The sequence below is a fragment of the Triticum urartu genome, chromosome 1 (genome assembly GCF_003073215.2).
Source record: "Triticum urartu cultivar G1812 chromosome 1, Tu2.1, whole genome shotgun sequence".
NCBI classification, from domain to species: domain Eukaryota; kingdom Viridiplantae; phylum Streptophyta; class Magnoliopsida; order Poales; family Poaceae; genus Triticum; species Triticum urartu.
Window position 1 is genome coordinate 340,402,205 of NC_053022.1, and position 24,275 is coordinate 340,426,479.

Here is a 24,275-nt window from a genome sequence, read left to right on the forward strand (position 1 = left end):
TACACTGGAGTACTTTTGATGTGTCCCGTCAACTCGCAGAACAAGGAGAAGCTTACTTAGTGCGCCGTCTCCCCCGCCCACGGGCGCGGTGGCTCGCAGGATGAGCTGAAGCTTGCTTACGAGTAGTAGTAGTAGTAGTAGTAGTAGTAGTAGTAGTAGTAGTAGTAGTAGTAGTAGTAGTAGTACTGTACGCCTTTACGCCCGCTCCCTCGCCCATGCACGCGGTGGCTCGTAGCACGAGGAGAAAATTTTACTACTCCCTCCGTTTACTCCTCGACCCTACTACGTACTTTGGTTAGTACTCCCTCCATTTACTTATACAAGGCCACTATAAAAAATACATTTTGCATCTATACAAGGCCACAAATAGTAATCGAGACAAAAGTTACTACTCCCTCCTTTCCAGTTTATGGCTCTATTTCAAAATCTCTCCAACCAAGGTAGACGGTGAGTGGTCGAATTAATTTCGTAGTTTGCACAAGTAATTAGTACGCTCGTTTTTCTCAAGAAGTTATGTTTACCGAGGCATTAATTAGAACGAATGCATGAATGACCACTAAATTTCCATGAACTTGTACGTGCATTGGTTAGTTTCCTCTTGACACCGCTTGCGTCGGGTGATCTAACGCACCTCGAAATCCAACATGTAATGGTACTACTACTAGTATAGTAGAATTGAGACTTATCAAACAGAAAAACAAATGTTTTTTAGATGAGCCCTATAAACCCTAGTGGGTACGTACTCCGCAAAAACAGATTTTTCCAAAACTAAGTCGCTCCCTTTCATGAATTCTGTAGTATACTCCTCCGTCGATGCTCCCTTTCATGAATTCTGTACTTCCTGTCGCCGACATGTGGGACATATCGCAACCGGGTCAATGTGTCAAGCACCAAATAACAGTGCAGAACAGCAGGGGGGACGCACCCCACTCGTACCCGCCCAGTAGTAGTAATGAGCAATGAGACGTCAAATCACAATGCCGCACCTTCCCAGACGGATGAAGCAACCATTATTTCACACTTCGGTTTACCATCATCTCAAACCACGTAGTATTGCTTCTGCCTCAAGAGGGACACGCGCATCGCCTTGGTACATCATGACACGTGGGACCGCATGACAGGCCATGCTCCCCCGCTGATCGCTCGATAAAATCACCTCATTTTTACTATACTTCCTCTGTATCGGTTTACTACATGGCATGCACGTCGTTCTAGGATGAGAATTTAACTGGCTATATATGTGATGAACAGTACTCTAGCCTTTCAAAAAATGTATACTTTTGTATAGTAGTACTATCGATGGATTGTGCCATGGAGCAAAAATTGAAATTAAAAAAAAGGTGGTACATATAGAGAGCGCTCATCGCCAAATTATGCATATAGTACTATTAAAAAAGCTAGTACATGCTTAATTGGGGTGCTAAATTCTATTAAAGAAATACTAGTAGTATGTACATACTGAAGAGTTAAAGTAACGAGAAGAAACATAACATAGTTCTGCTGGGGGCTCAGCACAACGCACCCCTCAAATTAAACTAAGCACACCTGAAATTAAACTATGCAACTAATCCAGTAGACACTGCATTAGAAGTTTAGAACCACCATGAGCAACGACACTGCCACCTTACTCGGAGTCCTCGTCCACGTCCTCGACTTCGTCCTTGTCCCTCTCCCTCTTGGCCGATACTTCTTTGCTTGAACCGCACACTTGGCTGTTGCTCTTCATCCAACCCTTGTAGATATTGAAACAAAGGTAGCCATCCATTGCAGCATAGTGGATGTGGTCTATATCTAGTACATTCCGCTGCCATGCATGATGATGAAACGTGTAATGAGGTTTCTCCAATTTATGGTACGAAGGATGAACCATGGCTCCTGCCAGGGTCAGCATTGAAGGCTGACGAGAGGGCACCAGCCGAATCTTCTGGAGGTCGAAGGGGTTGACTACAACGAGGCCTATCCGACCCAGGACTTCTTTGTCGTTCTTAAAGTCTACAGTAACGAATTTCACTGTTTTGTCTTTGAGGAAGTTCTTAAAATCCTGGCACTCAACGTCGGCATGGCATATGTGGTAGACCAAGCAAACGTTATGTATGCAAACCTGGATCACGACGGGCTTCTTCCTCTCTTCGTCCTTTAGATCCTTCTCTGGTCCCAGGACCATGGTGTACTCAACATCTAGCCCAGCGACCCACTCATCATCTGAGTTTTCGAACATGCGTCTGAAGCGAGAAAGGCATCCTTTCACCGTCGCGGAAGAATGGGTGTAGATGACGTCGAGCTCATCGCCGGTGATGGTTCTAACCTTGTACTAACCACCGATCGTGGAGATTTGGGACGCCATGGATTTGGGAGGAGGGTTAGGATTAGTGGAACTGCCGTAATGTGAATGGACGAGACGACTAGGAGCGAACCGCCGTAGTATTGAAGGATGTGCGGGGACGAGTAGGAGCGAACTGCCAGCGTGCGAATGGCAGGGTAGTGGCTTTCCATTCTCCCATGATACGGGCTTCCGAGAGCCCTTGGATCTAAGATCGAACGGTTGCATGGCGTGATTCTAGACCTATGGGTGAATATCCTATCCTGGAGGGTTATTCTGCAAATTTTCAGCAACTTAGCATGCGACAGTTTGATCTCAGATCCAAGGGATGCCAGCAGCCCGTATCATGGTTGCGCCTACCTCGACCGTCGCGTCGCTCGCGCGGTCGCGCCCTTGGAGATTTAACATGGTGCGTTAGGCTATCTGATGTTGGCATGTCATACATAGTCATCACTTAGTCACTCATACTACAACAAGGTTGGCTATAAGTGTATTTTTTTACTCCTCTCTATCTCTTTCTTCGTACTCCCTCCGTCCCATAATATAAGAACGTTTTTGACACTAGTGTAGTGCCAAAAACGTTCTTATATTATGGGACACAGGGAGTACTAGTATTTATTGCATTTGCCAAGGAGTGACCTCTTCCAATGAAATGGTGTTGCTAAGTTTGCTTCATTTAATTAGCTATAGACTCAAAATTGTCTTTTCACCTAGGTACATGTTCTTAGCACCGTTTCTTCCTTGGGTCACCAAACTAGTCTCTCTCTTCTTGATTAACTTGCCACATCAGACTTTATGCCTATGTGGCAAGCTTAAGCACCTGTAGGAGCAAGTAAAAGTAAGTACAATAGTGCGCTTTACATGGCATTTTTGCATATGTGGAGGAAAGAGAGGCAAGGAAAAAGTGGAGAAGTGGGCTCTCATGCAAGAGCCAACCTCTACTACATGGTGGAGCATTGGGAGAGGCACCTGTATGGAGGTGGTCAGGAATCGGGAGACTCACGCCGGTCGTAGCGCCGCAGTTAAAATGATAATGGCAAGTCAAATCACGGGGCCCCACCTGTCCAGCAGTAACTCGCTGTCAAATCACACAGTCCTATGTTTGCAGCAGCCTACTCCCTCGTCTTCTTGCGTCTCTGTCGAACCGACTAGGCGGAACTGCCCCGCCTACCGCGCAGGAAAAGCCCCGCCCTCTACTTTTAAATATAACTACATCCGCTTAAGAATCCAATGATGTACTTTTTGTGACATAGTAACTCATATTTAGTTAGTCAAATGGATGACCTAGAACTACGTGCACGCCCTATAAACCGACACGCCTAAAAATAAAAAACCGAGATGGAGAGGGTAGTTCAACACGTATCTTTTTAGATCAATATAGTCGGGATTCACCAAGGAGCAAAACCAAGTGGTAGGCTCCTCTTGTCGTGTTGGCGTAGCAACTCAAGCAGGGTCAGTCCGCACACGAAATGGCGACACACTTAATAGGACCCCTTTGGCCGACATGTGGCTCATCCACCGTATTGTTCCACGTGCGATGCACCAAATTACAGTTCGGAGCAGCTGTTGGAATTGGAGGTACCCCGGTCGTAGCGCCGCAGTAGTAGAAAATGAGCGATGAGGGGTCAAATCACAAAGCCCCACCTTTCCCGCATTAAGCTGGACGGACGAAGCAACCATCATTTCAGTCTAGGGCGCAAGAGCATAAAGAAAAGAGAAAACAATGATGCGTGCGGCAGCTACCTAGGGCACCCTATGGTAGGGGTCTCCACTACAGATCCTTTTTTTGAAAGCGCCTCCACTACAAATCGGCTTCCCCCTCATCCTCTTGAAGAAAACCGATGAGGAGTGCGGCGGTAGGGTTTGTAGGAGTACTACGGCATGCGGGGCCATGTCGTAGTAAACGGGTTCGAGTCGACCCCTTAAATATGTGTGGGCCACTTGGTTTTACGGGAATGAGGCAGCATTTTGGGTTCGGGGACCAGTGGAGATATAGTACGTACAAAAGATTGTGGACGTAGGTTCGACCGAAAGGCAATGATGCATGGGCCCTGCATTTTGATATACCCGGGGCCGCGTGAAATTTGCTACTCTACTAAAAACTAGTAAGGTACACATGTATTGAACGCATGAGATTTTGAAACCAAATTATGAATAAATACACACTATAGCATGTAAAGCTTTGAGTCATATATGCATGATGTAGATGTTCGTTTAGCTCTTATAGTTCATCTCATTCAAAATCAATTAGTTTTATAAAAAAATTAAGATTCATGGGGTTGTGCATTGTAAATCATAAAGTAAAAAACAAATAATGGCAATTCATTTAGAAAAATAATAATCAATTATGATACAGAAGATTCTAGAACAAAGGAGAAGTGCTTGTGTTTTGAGGTTTGTGCATTATGCTTAAGTTCAACCATGGAGTCTTCTAAATTGTACATGTGGCAGATCTGGTGGAATGTTGATGATATCCAATGGCCAGTAGTGCTCAGATTTGCCTATCTCTGCACTGCCGGGTTAGCTTCATCCAGCGACCATCATTCAAAGTTATTGGCACACTATATAGTTCTTGTGCCATAGTTGCATGTTTTGGAAAAAAGCTACTAGTGGGTTGTACTATCTATTTAGGAATAGAAGATGTATACATGGAAGTTGCAGGGAAAGAGATGACATGGAGCATCTCAATTCCTATGAGTAGGGATTGGAAAAGAGATGTCATTTGGTTCACATCATAGGAACTTTTCTATTGAATCTAGAGATGACATGTATCTCAATTCCTATGAGGAGGGATTAGAAAAGAGATGTAATTTGGTTCATATCATAGGAACTTTTCTATTGAATATACGCTAATGTTTATTTTCCTTTGAAATTAAGGGAGTATAGGAATCCATTCATATGGACCAAGTGGCTCTAAAGCTATAGAAATGATATCACGTTTATTTCCTTTGAAATGTGGAGTATATGAATCTATTCCTATGAACCAATTGGCTCTAAAGGAAAAAATCCTATAAAAATCATATCATATAGAGTTCCTATGATATTCCTCGACACTAAAGGATGCTTGAAATTGCTGCGGGTGATACGATGGTCTTTCTTTGTAGACTCCTCACCCATCTTTATAGTTAGCTCTTGAAGATGAATGAAATGATATATACATGGTATTCTACATGTGCAATTTGGTACACGAAAACTCGATAAAAGTTTGCGAGGTTCGAATTTTCAATAAAGCTATATGCACTGCATTTCGGAATGGAGGGAGCATACGGCAGTTGCTAACACTCACGTGGAAGATTTGTGTGTAGGAGGAGTGGCTGTTCTGTTAAATGACATGGCAAAACTGACACTGTTGGGTGCCAATCTAACGGTTCTTACGGCGTTCGTCAGGAAAAGGCTTGTGGCGAATGTTTGTCGGATAATGATTTACGGACACATGCATTGCATTGATACGTGCCCCCCTCTCTCTCACGCACACGCACCCTCACGAGTCACGACTCTCCTGAGTCCTCTCGCAGACTCGCACATCGCACCCACCGTCTATCTGCAGGTAGACGTCATGCACATATGTGCTCTTCACACCCTACCCTCAGAACTTCTAAAAAACAAAAGACGGCGCGCGCATTTTATGTTAGTTCACACGTCACACACTTATACTATTACTCTTGTGGCGAACGTTCTTTGGGCATAGTATATTGTACTCTCACGAAGAGAAGCGGTGCATGCACGCACTAGTTCTCTCACACCCACTCGCGGGTACACGTAGGAGCGCATTTTTTTGAAGCTGGTAAAACAAAATCACTCCACTATATATAAAAGAAGGAGCCTTAGCGATTGCTTTACTAGGGTTCCTCTCGTTCACTCTCTCATGCTCTCCAGATCTAAGCAACACATAGGTGGCCACACTCTCTCTCAGCTCACGGTTGGTCACATATCCGGTCGGACAACCTCGACCGGGGCAGGGGTGTAGGTGCATCGTTCACGCTGTCGTCGGCGGCGAGGGAGGAGACGAACGGCTGCTCGGATCTAAACGCTTTTTTTAGGAACAAGCAGTTGTTATTTATACTAGTTTTAGCGACGGATCAGGGTAACAACGGGGCTGTGCGGGGGCTGTGGCCCGTCTAGCCAGGGTTTTATTTATGTTTACTACATCATAAGCCCAGTTGTGTTTTTTTTCTTGCTGAAAATGGCTAGCCCAGTTCTATTTTTTAAAGAAATACCCAAAAAAGGCCTACTTGCTTTATCAGCCCTGCCGGGCTGCAAATCTTTCAAGACGAGGAGAGTTTCATTTGGTTTGCCCGGAAATGGGCTGTACATTTTTAAAACACATCAAACCGGGAATTAGTTTCAATTTTTTCATTACAAGATCTTAAATTTCATTGATTTTTATGCGTGGACAATTATTTGGATTTTATATTTATATAAATTATTTTTCAAAATAGTTTGAATGTGAATCGATATTTCTGGATTAAAAACAGTTGACTGCACCGAAATATGCAAAATTTCGTATACTTTTTAACCGTGGCCACAATATGGGGTGTAATGCTAACAAAAAGAAGATGGGATCCAAAAAAATTCTTAAGAATTAGCAAATGGGTTGTACATTGTTAGAAATAATGGCAGATGGGTTGTATGCTGTTTTCCACAGATTTGAGGCTAACTTGTGCGCCTACTACAGGTTGACGCATATGCTTTCATAAAAAAAGGTTGATGCACACGCAACGCCCTGTCAACTTAGTCAACACACGAGAGCAGTGACTGTTGGATGTCCATCCAACGGCTGTCGTGCTTCTTCAATCTCCGCTCTTCATGCTCCAGCCGCTCAAACAAGCGCCGGCAGGACTGCCTGCTCCCTCCTCCCGTGGCCGGCTATGCTGCCGCGCAGGCCTCACGGCCCCACCATACTCCCATCGCTGGCCTAGCCATCCCTTTACTCACCCACACATGTTGTTATTCTCCGGCGATGGCAGACGAACTAGTAAACCCTCGTACTCCTCCGCGTGGGAAAGAACAATTCAGGCCCATCCAGCTTGGACCGCATACTTGATCATCCGTGCCAGATTCATGGCATCCCAGACAAACCACCCAATCATACAAATAGAGATTGTTGGGTTTTTAAACAGGCCGGCAAATTAAACGCTGAGAATAGGGAAAAGGGATCGCAAAGCGAGGACGATGACGAAGAGCCCCAGCAACCGAACACAGGGGGACAGAAGAAGTTCCCCCAGGTCAAAACGGTGAACATGATATATGCTACCCACATCCCCAAGAGGGAGCGCAAGCTTGCGCTCAGGGACGTCTACGCGATAGAGCCAGTCGCCCCAAAATTTAATCCATGGTCGTCATGCCCGATCACTTTTGATCGCCGGGATCATCCGAGCAGTATCCGTCATGGTGGCTCAGCCGCACTGGTCCTAGACCCAATAATTGATGGGTTCCACCTGACTCATGTCCTTATGGATGGAGGTAGCAGCCTCAATCTGCTCTATCAGGATACAACACGAAAATGGGCATTAACCCATCTCGGATCAAGCCCACCAGGACTACCTTCAAAGGAGTCATACCAGGTGTAGAGGCCTGCTGTACGGGCTCAATCACACTAGAGGTTGTCTTCAGATCTCCGGACAACTTCCGAAGCGAGGAGTTAAAGTTAATCTTCGATATCGTCCCCTTCCACAGCGGTTATCACACACTACTCGGACAAACTGCGTTCGCTCAATTCAACGCAGTACCACACTATGCTTATCTCAAGCTCAAGATGCCCGGTCCACGTGGTGTCATAACAGTCAACGAAAATACAAAACGCTCCCTCCGTACAGAAGAGCACACAGCTGCCTTAGCAGCAGAAGTACAGAGCGGCCTTCTCAAGCAGAACCTTAATTTGGCTGCCGAGCCCACAGACACCGTTAAGAGGGTCCGAACTACTCTGCAACAGGAGAGATCGGCTTGTCAGGAGCTTGACTAGCAATCCAATCCCCCGTCTTAATCCCGATCAAGTGGTGGCATTCGTGTCGCACGTACATAACTACGCACTCAAAATCCCATGCGCATCGACAGAGGCATAGCTAGCTTGTGGTCCATAGTACGGCTCAACCGACATCGGATAGACACATACTTTCACTTTTACTTGTTTCCTTTTCATGTCTCAATCCCACAGGCACCATCTGGTGGTCTGGTCATCGGTCCTCTTGAAGGATAAGTACACCAAGACGGCGAGAACGCAGACATATGGGGGACTTTTTAGGTGATTCCGTTAACGATAACTCTACCTGTTTTTCAGGACCGACATGCAGCACTCCCTTGGTTTCGGCATGTCAAATAGCCTGTTGCTTATCGCACTACCTGTATCAATGCGCCTTGATGTACTTATTAAATTAGAATGAGAACAGTTTGCGGCTGGAGCTTTAGGACCCCAGCTTTTTACCTTTGCACCTTTTTTGTTTTCTTTCTCTTTTTTCAGCTCCCCTGTGGATAACCCTATCAGGTAGCACCCGTACACTTTGGTACGCTTGATGTTTGCCAGGGGCTTCATAGCACCCCATATTATGGAAAGAAATGTCCGAACACTTTTTATAAGTATAAGTTCGGCACCCCGAATTTAGCATTATATGCATTGGCTCCGAATCATGTCTTTGGTCAATAGTTGGGTTGCCCGGCTCTTGTGCTTGCTACCTTATGTTCCGCTATATCGGTTAAGGTAGTAAAGGGAGAACTACTGCGATTGTGCCTTGGTTTATCCAAAGGAGCACCTCAGTAGATAAAGCCAAAAACTGACTGTCATGATGCAGCGAGAGCCGGTCAGCTGTTCGAAGGTTGCAAATCGTTGGAGATTTCTTCCGCATTATGCGAAGGTTTGGTACTTCCCGATCAGACGCTTATAGCACTCTAGTTCGGATACTAGGGGTTGCACCCATGTTTTTATTGTCGCACTCCTATGGCTAAGTGAGGGTGTTACAGCCACATAGTCTGGTTGCCTGGTTCGTTGCGCTAAACAACTCCTTCAAGGACCATCTAATTGGATCAAGATTGTTTAGATTCCATCCCGAACACCCCCGTACTACCTACGTGGGACAGAAGCCGATGACTGGTTAACCCTCAGATTTCATACAACACGGCCGCACAGGAAGTAAAAATTTAAAAACATAACAAGCATTATATTGCATAAACACTTTGTTTCGTCATACATGGCAGAGGGAGCTCGAATACATTCATTCAAAGATAGTTTCTTTCCCACAGTGATCTGCAACAATGCGGGATCCCTCCAGGACACCATCAAAATACAACTCAGGTCAGTGGTGCTCCTTGCCCTCATGCGGCCCTTCGGTCATTAGCTTCTTGGCATCCATCTTCGCCCAGTGCGTTTTGACGTGGGCAAAGGCCATCCGTGCATGTTCGATATAGAGCGACCGTTTTATGACCTCAAGTCGGGGGCAGGCATCAACAAGCCGCTTCACAAGTCTGAAGTAGCTGCTAGGTATCGGCGCGGCAGGCCATAGTCAGACTATCAGCTCCTTCATGGCTAGCTCGGCCGCCTTGTGCAGCTCGACCAGCTGTTTCAGCTGGTCGCTGAAGGACACCGGATGTTCGGGTCCAAGATATTGAGACCAAAACAGCTTCTCCATAGAACTCCCTTTCTCGGCTCGATAGAACTCAGCAGCGTCTGATACGCTGTGCGGAAAATCCGTAAACGCCCCTGGAGAGCTCCAAATTTGGGTAAGTAAAGGAACGCTTCCTTCACAGACTTGCTTTGTATAATGAAAGCCTTACCCGCCGCGATCTTCCGGGCCGCCTGGATTCCCTGAAGGGTGCTCTGGGCTTCGGCTCGAGCCTCTTGTGCGCTCTGGCGGGCCTTCGCAAGTTCGGACGCTTGCGTCTTAGAATCATGCTCCAAGGACTCGTAGTTCTTGACAGCGTCCTGGAGCTCTTGCTGGACCTCGCTGACCCGGGCCTCGTGCTTCTCACGTGCGGCGCGTTACTTGGCCTCTTTGTCCTCGGCCTCCACTAACGCCTTCTTGAGGGCCGCCACCTCGGTCGTGGCCCCTAATAAAGTTCATGGCACTTTAGTCAGCACGAACCATTCATCCTTCCTAAATATACAAGCAGGTCACTACATACCTTGGTTGTCCTCCAGCTGCTTCTTCACGAGGCCGAACTCTTTCTCGGCCCGCTCCAGGTTCTGCTTCAGTTTGGAGACCTCCGCGGTATGGGCGGCAACAGCCAGCAGCGACGCCTGCTTATTCACATAGACATCTTATGTCAGACTCATGCGAAAATTATTTTGATCCCCTCTCCGGCTTTTCCTTTCCGGACACCGAATAGAGCATCAGGGGCTGTTGTCCATATTGTGATATTTTTCTACAATTGTTAACTCAAAGCCTGTTAAAAGGCTAGCACATGCCCCGGTCAGTCCGCTTTTGGCGGACTGAACCTTTTCGATCACTGTACCCATAAGGACACGGTGCTTATCCACAATGGAGGCGCCTAGCAGCACTTCCAGCAGATTATCCGGTGCCTCTAGTTGGACAGAGGTCACCGGTGGAACAGACACACCTCCTCCTTTCGAGGAAGGCTGTTCGCTGGACTCCGGAGCCATGTAGGTCTACGGAATGGTATCCGGTTGAGGGCCGAATGAAACTTGGCCCCCATTGCCAGTCCCCATGGGGGCCTTTTCCCCCATGTGTCTGGCAGCCTAGGAGTCATCCTGGGGCGCCACCTTAACGATTTTTGGAATCTCCCCTGGTCTGGGAAGGTCCTTTCGGACACCACCTCGTCACCACCCTTGGGTGAGACAGAGTAAGCGGGCGGCGGAGACATGCTAGCCATCTCCTTTGAGTCTAGCGAACCCTCTGTCAAGGATCACGGGGAGCCGTCGCGGATTGGACTATAATGGCATAGTTTAAACATATTAATATTATAAACTGGAAGGGCCAGGTATTGGGAGGTGCATAGGGTTTTGGTACTTACGAGGCAGCCCGAGGCTTAGTCCGGGGCATTCGCTCCGACTGCTTTCGACATCCCATGTGGAGTTATCCGCAAGGGGGCCCTTCCCCCTCTTGGGCGCCTTCGCCTCCAGATTCGTGGAGGCCTCTCTTTTCTTCTTTCCCCCCCTCCCGGGGGGGGGGAGCCGCCTTCTTCCTCCTCCTCGCCGTCGTCTTCGGCGGCCGAAGAGTCAGTCTTGTCTTCGGACGACATGTCCAAAGCACCCTTTTGGCGAAGGCCACTCCTGGTCCCTTTGGCCGTCTTCTTGGCCTTCTTCTCCGGCACATCATAAGGCGCCGGAAATAGCATCTTCATGAGGAGTGGGGTTTCCTCATCTTCGGGTAGTGGAGCTGGACAATTAATCTGCCCCGCTATGTCGATCCAGGCCTAAAAATTGATAGGAAGGCTTAGACTCCTTCTCAAAATATGTCAGTAAAGGCTATACCTTGAAGACATGAAAGAACTTACCGAATTGGCCTGGAGTTTTAAGATGAGCCCATGATCCTTGGTCGTGGGCGGTGGTGTCTCACCGGGCTTGAAGAGCACTTTCCAGATATCTTCGTGCATCATGCCGAAGAGCTCTAGTAGCGTCTGGTGCTTGGCCGGATCGAACTCCCACAAATAGCAAGTTCGGCGTTGACACGGAAGGATCCGGCGAATGAGCATAACCTAGATCATGTTGACGAGTTTAATCCTCTTGGTTATCATGTTCTGAACGCACGTCTGGAGCCCAGTCAGATCACTCGAGGAGCCCTAGGTTAGGCCCTTCTCTTGCCAGGAGGTGAGCCGCAGCGGAGCTCCGGATCGAAATTCGGGGGCCGCCGCCCAGTTGGTGTCGCGCGGCTCGGTGATGTAGAACCACCCCGACTGCCACCCCTTCACCATCTCCACAAAGGATCCTTCGGGCCATGTAACGTTGGGCATCTTGCCCACCATGGCGCCTCCGCACTCTGCTTGTTGGCCTCTCACCACCTTCGGCTTTACATTGAAAGTCTTCAGCCACGGGCCAAAGTGAGGCGGGATACAGAGAAAGGCCTCACAAACGACTATAAATGCTGAGATGTTGAGGATAAAGTTGGGGGCTAGATCATGGAAGTCCAGCCCATAGTAAAGCATCAGTCCGCGGACAAACGGGTGGAGAGGGAATCCCAGCCCGCGGATGAAATGTTTGAGAAACACAACCCTCTCATGGGGCTTTGGGGTAGGGACGATATGTCCCTCGGCCGGGAGACGGTGAATGATCTCCTTGGCCAGATATCTGGCCTCTCGAAGCTCCTTGATGTCTTTCTTCTTAACAGAGGAAGCCATCCACTTGCCACCAGCCCCGGATCCGGACATGGTTGAGTGCTTGCTTGAGACAGAGAAGATGATAACTTGGGCGCTGGAGCTCAAGAGTGGAAGGGCAGAGGAAGAGAGAAGGCGTGGGTGAAGAAAAGGGATTCTTATCTCCTTATAAAGGCAGTAAATATTGAACGCCTCCCCACTCACCTTAAAATTCGCCTGCTCCCGATGGCTGTGTAAACGGCATGGTTGGGTTACCCATGCCCGTATTGATGAGAATCCCGCAATAAGGGGACATGATCTCTGCTTTGACAAGACGTGCCAATGGAAACCGGATCTCGAAACACGGGATGGCAGACAAAACGGTTCGATGTAGTGACTAGGCAGACGTGATGTCATGTTGTAAAAAAGTTGTCAGCAGATTGGATTCGTGAAATATTATATTCTCTCTACAGTTGTGTGTGGTGTGAGTTACAGGTCCAGACACATCGGTATGTCCGAAGACTCTTTTGGAGTTCGGAAGGAGGAACCCGCCTTGCAATGCCAAAGACAGATCTACGTGCATGATACCTTGTCATTGAAGCCAGGTTCAGGGGCTACTGAGGGAGTCCTGGACTAAGGAGTCCTCGGGCGTCCGGCCTGTCAGCTATGGGCCGGACTTATGGGCTGTGAAGATACGAAGACCGAAGACTGTACCCGTGCCCAGATGGGACTCTCCTTGGCGTGGAAGGCAAGCTTGGCGACTAGATATGTAGATTCCTTTCTTTGTAACCGACCTTGTGTAACCCTAGACCCTCCCGATGCTTATATAAACCGGAGGACTTAGTCCGGAGGGGGATATTCATTATCATAGCCATACAAGCTAGACCTCTAGGGTTTAGCCATTACGATCTCGAGGTAGATCAACTCTTGTAATACTCGTGTTCGTCAATATCAATCAAGCAGGACATAGGGTATTACCTCCATAGAGAGGGCCCGAGAACCTGGGTAAACATCGTGTCCCTTGTCTCCTGTTACCATAGACCTTAGACGCACAATTCGGGGCCCCCTACCCGAGATCCGCCGGTTTTGACACCGACAGTGGGTCCCTGCTGTCAGGTGGAGGAATCATTATTTTGCACATAATAAGGAGGCGCTTCCTTGTTGCGGCCATGGACCCAGCTGTCAGCCTCTCCATGTACAGTACTCTTCCAATGGAAGTCGTTCCTTGACCAGTTTGACCACACCGCGCTGAGAGCACCAGGGCGGTGAACGAGGGAGAGGCCTAGGAAGGGGACGACGCGGAGCCGGGGAAGACGCGGTAGTGGAAGCCAACGCGGAGAGGAGTACGAGGGTTCACTGGTTCGGCTGCGGTATGAGGCTGCCGACGCCGCAGAATAACAGGGGGTGTGGGTGAGTGGATGGCATGGCGAGTGGTGGGAGTAGTAGGGGCGGTGAGGCCTCTACGGCATGACAGCCTGTCGGCGTCCTGGGAACGGGGGTACCCAGACCTGCCTGCCTACGGCCCAGGGCGTGGCTCCACCAACGTCATGGTACGACCCATCTTCATCAACAACCACTCAAGACCCTCGCGAGGGGCCAAGCCTCACGAGGCGGATGACGCCAAGACCTCCTTGGGGTAGCCTCCTGATACGTCTCCAACGTATCTATAATTTTTGATTGTTCCATGCTATTATAGTATCTGTTTTGGATGTTTAATGGGCTTTAATATGCTATTTATATTATTATTTGGGAGTAACCTATTAACCGGAGGCCCAGTGCCAGTTGCTGTTTTTTTGCTTATTTCAGTGTTTCACAGAAAAGGAATATCAAACGGAACGAAACCTTCACGAGGATCTTTCTTGGAACAAACGCAATCCAGGAGAATTGGAGTGGAAGTCACTGCCGCTTTGAGGCGGCCACGAGGCAGGAGGGTGCGCCCAGTGGGTAGGCGCACCCCCACCCTCGTGGGCCCCTCGTAGCTCCACCGACCTACTTCTTTCACCTATATATACTCTTATACCCTGAAAACATCCAAGGGAGCCATGAAACCACTTTTCCACCGCCGCAACCTTCTGTACCCGTGAGATCCCATCTTGGGGCCTTTTCCGGCGATCTGCCAGAGGGGGAATCAAGCACGGAGGTCTTCTACATCAGCACCATAGCCTCTCCGATGATGTGTGAGTAGTTTACCACAGACCTTCGGGACCATAGTTAATAGCTAGATGGCTTCTTCTCTCTCTTTGGTTCTCAATAATAAGTTCTCCTCGATGTTCTTGGAGATCTATTCGATGTAATACTTTTTGCGGTGTGTTTGCCGAGATCCGATGAATTGTGGGTTTATGATCAAGATTATCTATGAACAATATTTGATTCTTCTCTGAATTCTTATATGCATGATTTGATATCTTTGCAAGTCTCTTTGAATTATCGGTTTAGTTTGGCCTACTAGATTGATCTTTCTTGCAATGGGAGAAGTGCTGAGCTTTGGGTTCAATCTTGCAGTGATCGATCCTAGTGACAAAAAGGGAACAAACACGTATTTTATTGTTGCCATCGAGGATAAAAAGATGGGGTTTATATCATATTGCTTGAGTTTATCCCTCTACATCATGTCATCTTGCCTAATGCGTTGCTCTGTTCTTATGAACTTAATCCTCTAGATGCATGCTGGATAGCGGTCGATGTGTGGAGTAATAGTAGTAGATGCAGAATCGTTTCGGTCTACTTGACACGGACGTGATGCCTATGTTCATGATCATGCCTAGATATTGTCATAACTATACGCTTTTCTATCAATTGCCCGACAGTAATTTGTTCACCCACCGTAATATATGCTATCATGAGAGAAGCCACTAGTGAAACCTATGGCCCCGGGTCTACTTTACATCATGTAAGTTTCCGATATATAATTATAGTTTACTATTTATTTTGCAATATTTACTTTTCAATCTATACAACAAAAATACCAAAAATATTTATCTTATTATCTTTATCATATCTCACTTTTGCAAGTGGGCGTGAAGGGATTGACAACCCCTTTATCGCGTTGGTTGCAAGGTTCTTGATTGTTTGTGCATGTACTAGGCAATTTGCGTGTAGTCTCCTACTGGATTGATACCTTGGTTCTCAAAAACTAAGGGAAATACTTACGCTACTTTGCTGCATCACCCTTTCCTCTTCAAGGGAAACCCAACACATGCTCAAGAGGTAGCAATAAGGATTTCTGGCGCCGTTGCCGGGGAGATCTACGCTCAAGTCAAGACATACCAAGTACCCATCACAAACTCTTATCCCTCGCATTACATTATTTGCCATTTGCCTCTTGTTTTCCTCTCCCCCACTTCACCTTTGCCTTTTCTTCGCCCCTCTTCCGTTCGTCCTTCTGTTTGCTCGTGTTATCATGTGCCTTCTATTTGCTTGCATCTTCGCTTGCTAAAAATCTATTGATATGGATCCTCATCCTCTTGCTAATCTTTTTAAAAGATCCAATTATGATGAACCAATTGCTAGTGAGTTGAGTGCACTAGATTATCTTTATGAGGTTTTGCTTGAAATTCATGAATCTGAAAATTGTGATGAAGTGCTTTATGAAGTGATTCACGATAGATCTTTGAATAAAAAGCATGATTGCAATGATGTTATTATAAATTCTATTTATGTCAATTGTGCTAATAATATGCAAAACCCTAAGCTTGGGGATGCTAGTTTTGCTATGTCCACTACTTGTTGCAATGATCATGATTGGGGTGATTCTTTTTATGATCTTGAAAATTTAATTAAGCCCCATGATGAATATGAGATTGATAATAGTGTTGGCAATATTATTGAAAGTGGGTTTGGAAGAGTGTCAACTTTAGATCCCACATATTTGGAGAATGTTCAATCTTATGAAATTTTTGATAAAAGTGGGTTTGGAGAGGTCATGACTTTAGTTAATGTTAATCCCACTATTTTGGAAGAGTGTCAACTTTGCATGCATGTGGATCGTGTTGAAAATATTTTATGCGATAGCTATTTTGTTGAATTTTCTTATGATCCAACATGTAATTATTATGAGAGAGGAAAATATGATTGTATAAATTTTCATGTTACTAAATTACCTCTCGTTATGTTGAGATTGCTATTGTTTCTTTCCGCTTCCTTGCATATGCTAGTTTTTCCTTGCTATGATAATTTATTTGCCTATAAGATGCCGATGCATAGGAAGCATGTTATACTTATGTGTTTGTCACGTGTTTCATGATGCTCTCTTTGTGCTTCAATTCTTGTCTTTCATGTGAGCATCATTGAAATTATCAATGCCTAGCTAGGGGCGTTAAACGATAGCGCTTGTTAGGAGGCAACCCAATTTTATTTTTCTTCCTTGCTTTTTGTTCCTGTTTAGTAATAAATAAATCATCTATCCTCTGTTTTGATTGTATTTTTATGTTTTAATTATTGTTTGTGCCAAGTAAAGCCTTTAGGATCTTCTTGGGTGATTGTTGTTTGATCTTGCTGAAAAAACAGAAAGTATGTGCTCACGAGAATAATTTTCATTTTTTTACCAGAGAGCAATAAAATAGCAATTCCAACTGCAGTAGATCAATATAAAAATTATTTAGGTCTTCCTATTTTTTCAGAATTTTTGGAGTTACAGAAGTATTCGAAACCTCCAGATTACTATAGACTGTTCTGTTTTTGACAGATTCTGTTTTTCGTGTGTTGTTTGCTTATTTTGATGAATCTATGGCTAGTATCGGGGGGTATGAACCATAGAGAAGTTGGAATACAGTAGATTTAACACCAATATAAATAAAGAATGAGTTCATTACAGTACTTTAAAGTGGTGATTTATATTCTTATACTAACGGAGCTCATGAGATTTTCTGTTTAAGTTTTGTGTTCTGAAGTTTTCAAGTTTTTGGGTAAAGATTTGATGGATTTTGGAATAAGGAGTGGCAAGAGCCTAAGCTTGGGGGTGCCCAAGGCACCCCAAGGTAAAATTCAAGGACAACCAAAAGCCTAAGCTTGGGGATGCCCCGGAAGGCATCCCCTCTTTCGTCTTCATCTATCGGTAACTTTACTTGAGGCTATATTTTTATTCACCACATGATATGTGTTTTGCTTGGAGCGTCTTGTATGATTTGAGTCTTTTCTTTTTAGTTTACCACAATCATACTTGCTGTACACACCTTTTGGGAGAGACACACATGATTCGGAATTTATTAGAATACTCTATGTGCTTCACTTATATCTTTTGAGCTAGATAAGTTTGCTCTAGTGCTTCACTTATATCTTTTAGAGCACGGTGGTGGTTTTATTTTATAGAAATTATTGATATCTCATGCTTCAATTATATTATTTTGAGAGTCTTTTAGAACAGCATGGTAATTTGCTTTGGCTATAAAATTAATCCTAATAAGATAGGCATCCAAGATGGGTATAATAAAAACCTTCATATGGAGTGCATTGAATACTATGAGAAGTTGGATACTTGATGATTGTTTTGAGATATGAAGATGGTGATATTAGAGTCATGTTAGTTGAGTAATTGTAAATTTGAGAAATACTTGTGTTGAAGTTTGCAAGTCCCGTAGCATGCACGTATGGTAACCGTTGTGTGACAAATTTGAAGCATGAGGTGTTCTTTGATTTTTCTTCCTTATGAGTGGCGGTCGGGGACAAGCGATGGTCTTTTCCTACCAATCTATCCCCCTAGGAGCATCCGCGTAGTGCTTGGTTTTGATGACTTGTAGATTTTGGCAATAAGTATGTGAGTTCATTATGACTAATGTTGAGTCCATTGATTATACGCACTCTCACCCTTCCATCATTGCTAGCCTCTTCGGTACCGTGCATTACCCTTTCTCACCTAGAGAGTTGGTGCAAACTTCACCGGTGCATCCAAACCCCGTGATATGATACGCTCTATCACACATAAGATTCCTTATATCTTCCTCAAAACAACCACCATACCTACCTATTATGGCATTTCCATAGCCATTCCGAGATATATTGCCATGCAACTTTCCACTGTTCCGTTTATTATGACACGCTTCATCATTGTCATATTTCCTTGCATGATCATGTAGTTGACATTGTATTTGTGGCAAGGCCACCATGCATAATTATTCATACATGTCACTCTTGATTCATTGCCCATCCTGGTACACCACCGGAGGCACTCATATAGAGTCATATTTTGTTCTAGTATCGAGTTGTAATCCTTGAATTGTAAATAAATAGAAGTGCGATGATCATCATTATTAGAGCATTGTCTCGCGTGAGGAAATAAATTGAAAAAAAGAAGAAGAGAAAGGCCAAATAAAAAAAGGGAATGCCCAAAGAATGAGAGAAAAAGAGAGAAGGGACAATGCTACTATCCTTTTTCCACACTGGTGCTTCAAAGTAGCACCATGATCTTCATGATAGAGAGTCTCTTATTTTATCACTTTCATATACTAGTGGGAATTTTTCATTATAGAACTTGGCTTGTATATTCCAACAATGGGCTTCCTCAAATGCCCTAGTCCTTCGTGATCAAGCAAGTTGGATGCACACCCACTTAGTTTCTTTTGTTGAGCTTTCATACATTTATAGCTCTAGTGCATCCCTTGCATGGCAATTCCTACTCCTCGCATTGACATCGATTGATGGGCATCTCCATAGACCGTTGATTAGCCGCATCAATGTGAGACTTTCTTCCTTTTGTCTTCTCCACACAACCTCCATCATCATATTCTATTCCACCCATAGTGCTATGTCCATGGCTCGCACTCATGTATTGCGTGAAAGTTAAAAAAGTTTGAGAATACTAAAGTATGAAACAATTGCTTGGCTTGTCATCGGGGTTGTGCATGATGAGAGAATTTTGTGAGACGAAGATGGAGCATGGCCAAACTATATGATTTTGTAGGGATGAGCTTTCTTTGGCTATGTTATTTTGAGAAGACATAATTGCTTGATTAGTATGCTTGAAGTATTATTATTTTTATGTCAATATTAAACTTCTGTCTTGAATCTTTCGGATCTGAACATTCATGCCACAATAAGGAAGATTACATTGAAAATTATGTTAGGTAGCATTCCACATCAAAACTTCTGTTTTTATCATTTACCTACTTGAGGACGAGTAGGAATTAAGCTTGGGGACGCTGATACGCCTCCAACGTATCTATAATTTTTGATTGTTCCATGCTATTATATTATCTGTTTCAGATGTTTAATGGGCTTTTATATGCTATTTTATATTATTTTTTGGGACTAACCTATTAACCGGAGGCCCAGTGCCAGTTGCTGTTTTTTTTGCCTATTTTAGTGTTTCGCAGAAAAGGAATATCAAACGGAATCCAAACGGAAAGAAACCTTCGCGAGGATCTTTCTTGGAACAAACACAATCCAAGAGACTTGGAGTGGAAGTCAGAGATGCAACGAGGCGGCCACGAGGCAGGAGGGTGCGCCCAGGGGGTAGGCGCGCCCCCACCCTCGTGGGCCCCTCGTAGCTCCACCGATCTACTTCTTTCGCCTATATATACTCTTATACCCTGAAAAAAATCCAAGGGAGCCACGAAACCACTTTTCCACTGCTGCAACCTTCTGTACCTGTGAGATCCCATCTTGGGGCCTTTTCCGGTGATCTGCCGGAGGGGAAATCAACCACGGAGGGCTTCTACATCAACACCATAGCCTCTCCGATGATGTGTGAGTAGTTTACCAGAGACCTTCGGGTCCATAGTTATTAGCTATATGGCTTCTTCTCTCTCTTTGGTTCTCAATACAAAGTTCACCTCGATGTTCTTGGAGATCTATTCGATGTAATACTTTTTGTGGTGTGTTTGCTGAGATCCAGTGAATTGTGGGTTTATGATCAAGATTATCTATGAACAATATTTGATTCTTCTCTGAATTCTTATATGCATGATTTGATATCTTTGCAAGTCTCTTCGAATTATTGGTTTAGTTTGGCCTACTAGATTGATCTTTCTTGCAATGGGATAAGTGCTTAGCTTTGGGTTCAATCTTGCGGTGCTCGATCCCAGTGACAGAAAGGGAACCGACACGTATTGTATTGTTGCCATCGAGGATAAAAAGATGGGGTTTATATCATATTGCTTGAGTTTATCCCTCTACATCATGTCATCTTGCCTAATGCGTTACTCTGTTCTTATGAACTTAATACTCTAGATGCATGCTGGATAGCGGTCGATGTGTGGAGTAATAGTAGTAGATGCAAAATTGTTTCGGTCTACTTGACAAGGATGTGATGCCTATGTTCATGATCATGCATAGATATTCTCATAACTATGAGCTTTTCTATCAATTGCTCGGTAGTAATTTGTTCACCCACCATAATATATGCTATCATGAGAGAAGCCACTAGTGAAACCTATGGCCCCCGGGTCTACTTTACATCATATAAGTTTCCGATCTATAATTCTAGTTTACTATTTATTTTGCAATCTTTACTTTTCAATCTATACAACAAAAATACCAAAAATATTTATCTTATTATCTTTATCAGATCTCACTTTTGCAAGTGGCCGTGAAGGGATTGACAACCCCTTTATCGCGTTGGTTGCAAGGTTCTTGATTGTTTGTGCAGGTACTAGGTGATTTGCGTGTAGTCCCTACTGGATTGATACCTTGGTTCTCAAAAACTGATGGAAATACTTATGCTACTTTGGTGCATCACCCTTTCCTCTCCAAGGGAAAACCAACGCATGCTCAAGAGGTAGCACCTCCCTAGGCTGGCTCCCGAGGAGCGGAGATATCTATTCAAGGTGCACCTCGCGAGGTCCGCGTGACGTGAGCCATGACGACCAAGGCCAGGCGGGCGCCAGCGGGCGCGGGGTGCCAGTTTCCTCTTTGGTGCTAAAGGGGAAAGCGCAGGTGAGGAGTCCCGAGGCATCAGGAAGAGGTTTCCATATTGATGCAACAAGACCAAGACCAGCAGGACGGCAGGACGGAGGTCACCACGGAGCCCACGGTGGCGCCACCACCAGAGCCTTTGGCAGGCGAAGACCACCTTTTGTCACAATAACTCATACTAGTTGTCCCCCTTCAAAATTGGCCATTGTGGGATCCCTTCCCGCCTAAACATTTGGGAAGAGGACCAAGGCCTCTATAAGTAGGACTAGCCACCACCTTAGCAAAGGGAGGGATCATTGAGACCATCCTCACACGCACAAGCTCACGGAGCTGAAGAACACCTCTCCTCAAGAGGTTGTTCATCCCTTGTACTAGTTCATCCTCAGCCTACGGGGCAATCCACCACACCACACTGGAGTAGGGTATTACACCACAACGGTGGCCCGAACCAGTATAAACTCTCGTGTCACTTGTTCCTTGGGTTCGACAAGCTAGGCCTAGAGATCATTGCGAGAGTGAGCGAGGAAGAGAGAGATCTTCGCGCGCACCCCAGTGTTCGAACCTCAAGGGTTTGTCGGAACCCGAAATCTGACATTTGGCGCGCCAGGTAGGGGTGAGCTGAAGCTATTCTTCCATTGATTCGCGCTCCACTACTCCACTGCATCCATGTTTGATGTTCGTCGAGCCCGTGCTGAGCGTCGTGCCGCCCTTGTCGCTCAGATGGTGTTCGTCGAGCCCGTGTTGGAGGACCTCCCCGCCATTCTCCATCACCTGCCACCAACGCCGCCACCGGCCCGGTGGCGAATGAGCAGCAGGCCTCATCATTGCACCCCTCTGTGCGGCGGGATGGACGCACCGCCACCCCGTCGCTGACTGTAGCCGGCTCGTCGTCCCACGCTCGCCGCGCGCCACGGACGCGTAGGCCGCGCTGCTCATGGCACGCGAGCTCCTGCGTTACCGCCCAGTCGATGACCTCTACGATGACTGGCTGGACCGCATTGCCGATCTTGTCATCGCTGCCAGGGGCTCCCCCGCACCATCCCTCTCGCTGCCTCGCCCGCTTCCAGTCGCGGGCGACGTAGCTCACGGAACGCCCCCGCCGCCTCCACATCAAGACGGTGTCCTCGCCCCAAGACGCGCGGGCCCGTGGCGTGATCCGCCACACCGTGTGCCCGGGCATGAAGAAGGAAGCTTCCAGGAGGTCCCTCGACCGCAAGAGAATGCTCCTGCACTCCCTGCACCACCACGTCAAGACCGCGCTGCCTGCGGTGGCGGTGCGTGGATATGAAGACTAGGATCCACCACCGCGATGGGCTCCGGTGACCACAGCAGGCTACCGAGCCTTCACTCCCGAGCTGCACACCGTCGTCAGGCCAGGCAAGTTCAAGCCGGACCTGCCTCCACGCTATGACGGCACCCCCCGATCCCTGTGGAGTTCTTGCGGCTCTATGAGCTCAGCATCGAGGTAGCCAACAGAGATGAGAAGGTCATGGAGAACTTGTTTCCCATGGCCCTCAAGGATGGCGCGCGCTCGTGGCTCCTAAACCTGCATGCGGGATCGATCTCCTCCTGGGGTGAGATGCACGAGCATTTCGTCGCCAACTTCCAGGGCACTCACGACTGCCGACCTGCTGCCGGTGACCTGCGGCGATCAAGCAACAACCAGGGGAAACCCTGCAAAGTACATCCAACGCTTCAACAACGTTCGCCTCAAGAGCCCCAAGGTGACGGACGAGGCCATTATCTTCGCGTTCTTCGATGGCGTCCACTACGTCAAGATGAAGGAGGAGCTCTCCATCCACGAGGAGCTATGCTCAACCCTGGAGATGTTCAACATGGCAACCAAGTGCGCAAGGGCTGAGGAAGGGCGCCTCTCCCTCCTCGAGCTCCCAGCTGCTGACTAGGAGGACAAGATGGCAAAGATCAAGGACGTGAAGTGCAAGGGGGCTGTCGTGCTCGCGGCGGAGCCAGAGATGAAGCGCGGCCACGACCACCCCGAATCATCCAGAGCCAACCGCCCCTTCTGCGCCTTCCACAATGTTCACAACCACAACACCAGCGACTGTCGGGAGCTAATTGCCATCCGAGATGGGCGCTTCGGTCGATGCCCCGAGCGCAACGATCGGGGGTACGACCGAGGAGGAGGATGAAGTGGAGGACGCTGGGACGACTGCGGCCCCTGCCAAGTGTAGCGCGACCGGCCTCGCAAGGACCACTGGTAGGACCAGCCTCTCGAGGGCCCCTAGAGGGAGCAACCTCGTGAGGACCGCCCTCAGGGCAAAGCTAGCCTCCCTCCGCTACCGCCACCACCAAGGAGGAACAACGACCACCATCAGGACGAGGGGGCTGGGGGTGAGGGAGTCCTGGACAATGGGGTCCTCAGGCGTCCGGCTTGTTATCCATGGGCCGGACTGATGGGCTGTGAAGACATGAAGACCGAAGACTGCACCGTGCCCGGATGGACTCTACTTGGCATGGAAGGCAAGCTTGGCGACAGAAGATTCCTTCTTATGTAACCGACTCCTTGTAAACCCTAGATCCCCTCGGTGTCTATATAAACCGTAGGGGATAGTCCGAAAAGGACACCACATATACTCATTACCATATTCATAGGCTAGACTTCTAGGGTTTAGCCATTACGATCTCGTGGTAGATCAACTCTTGTAACACTCATATTCATCAAGATCAATCAAGCAGGAAGTAGGGTATTACCTCCATAGAGAGGGCCCGAACCTGGGTAAACATTGTGTCCCCTGTCTCCTGTTACCATCGATCCTAGATGCATAGTTCGGGACCCCCTACCCGAGATCCGCCGGTTTTGACACCAACATTGGTGCTTTCATCGAGAGTTCCACTATGCCGTCGGTAG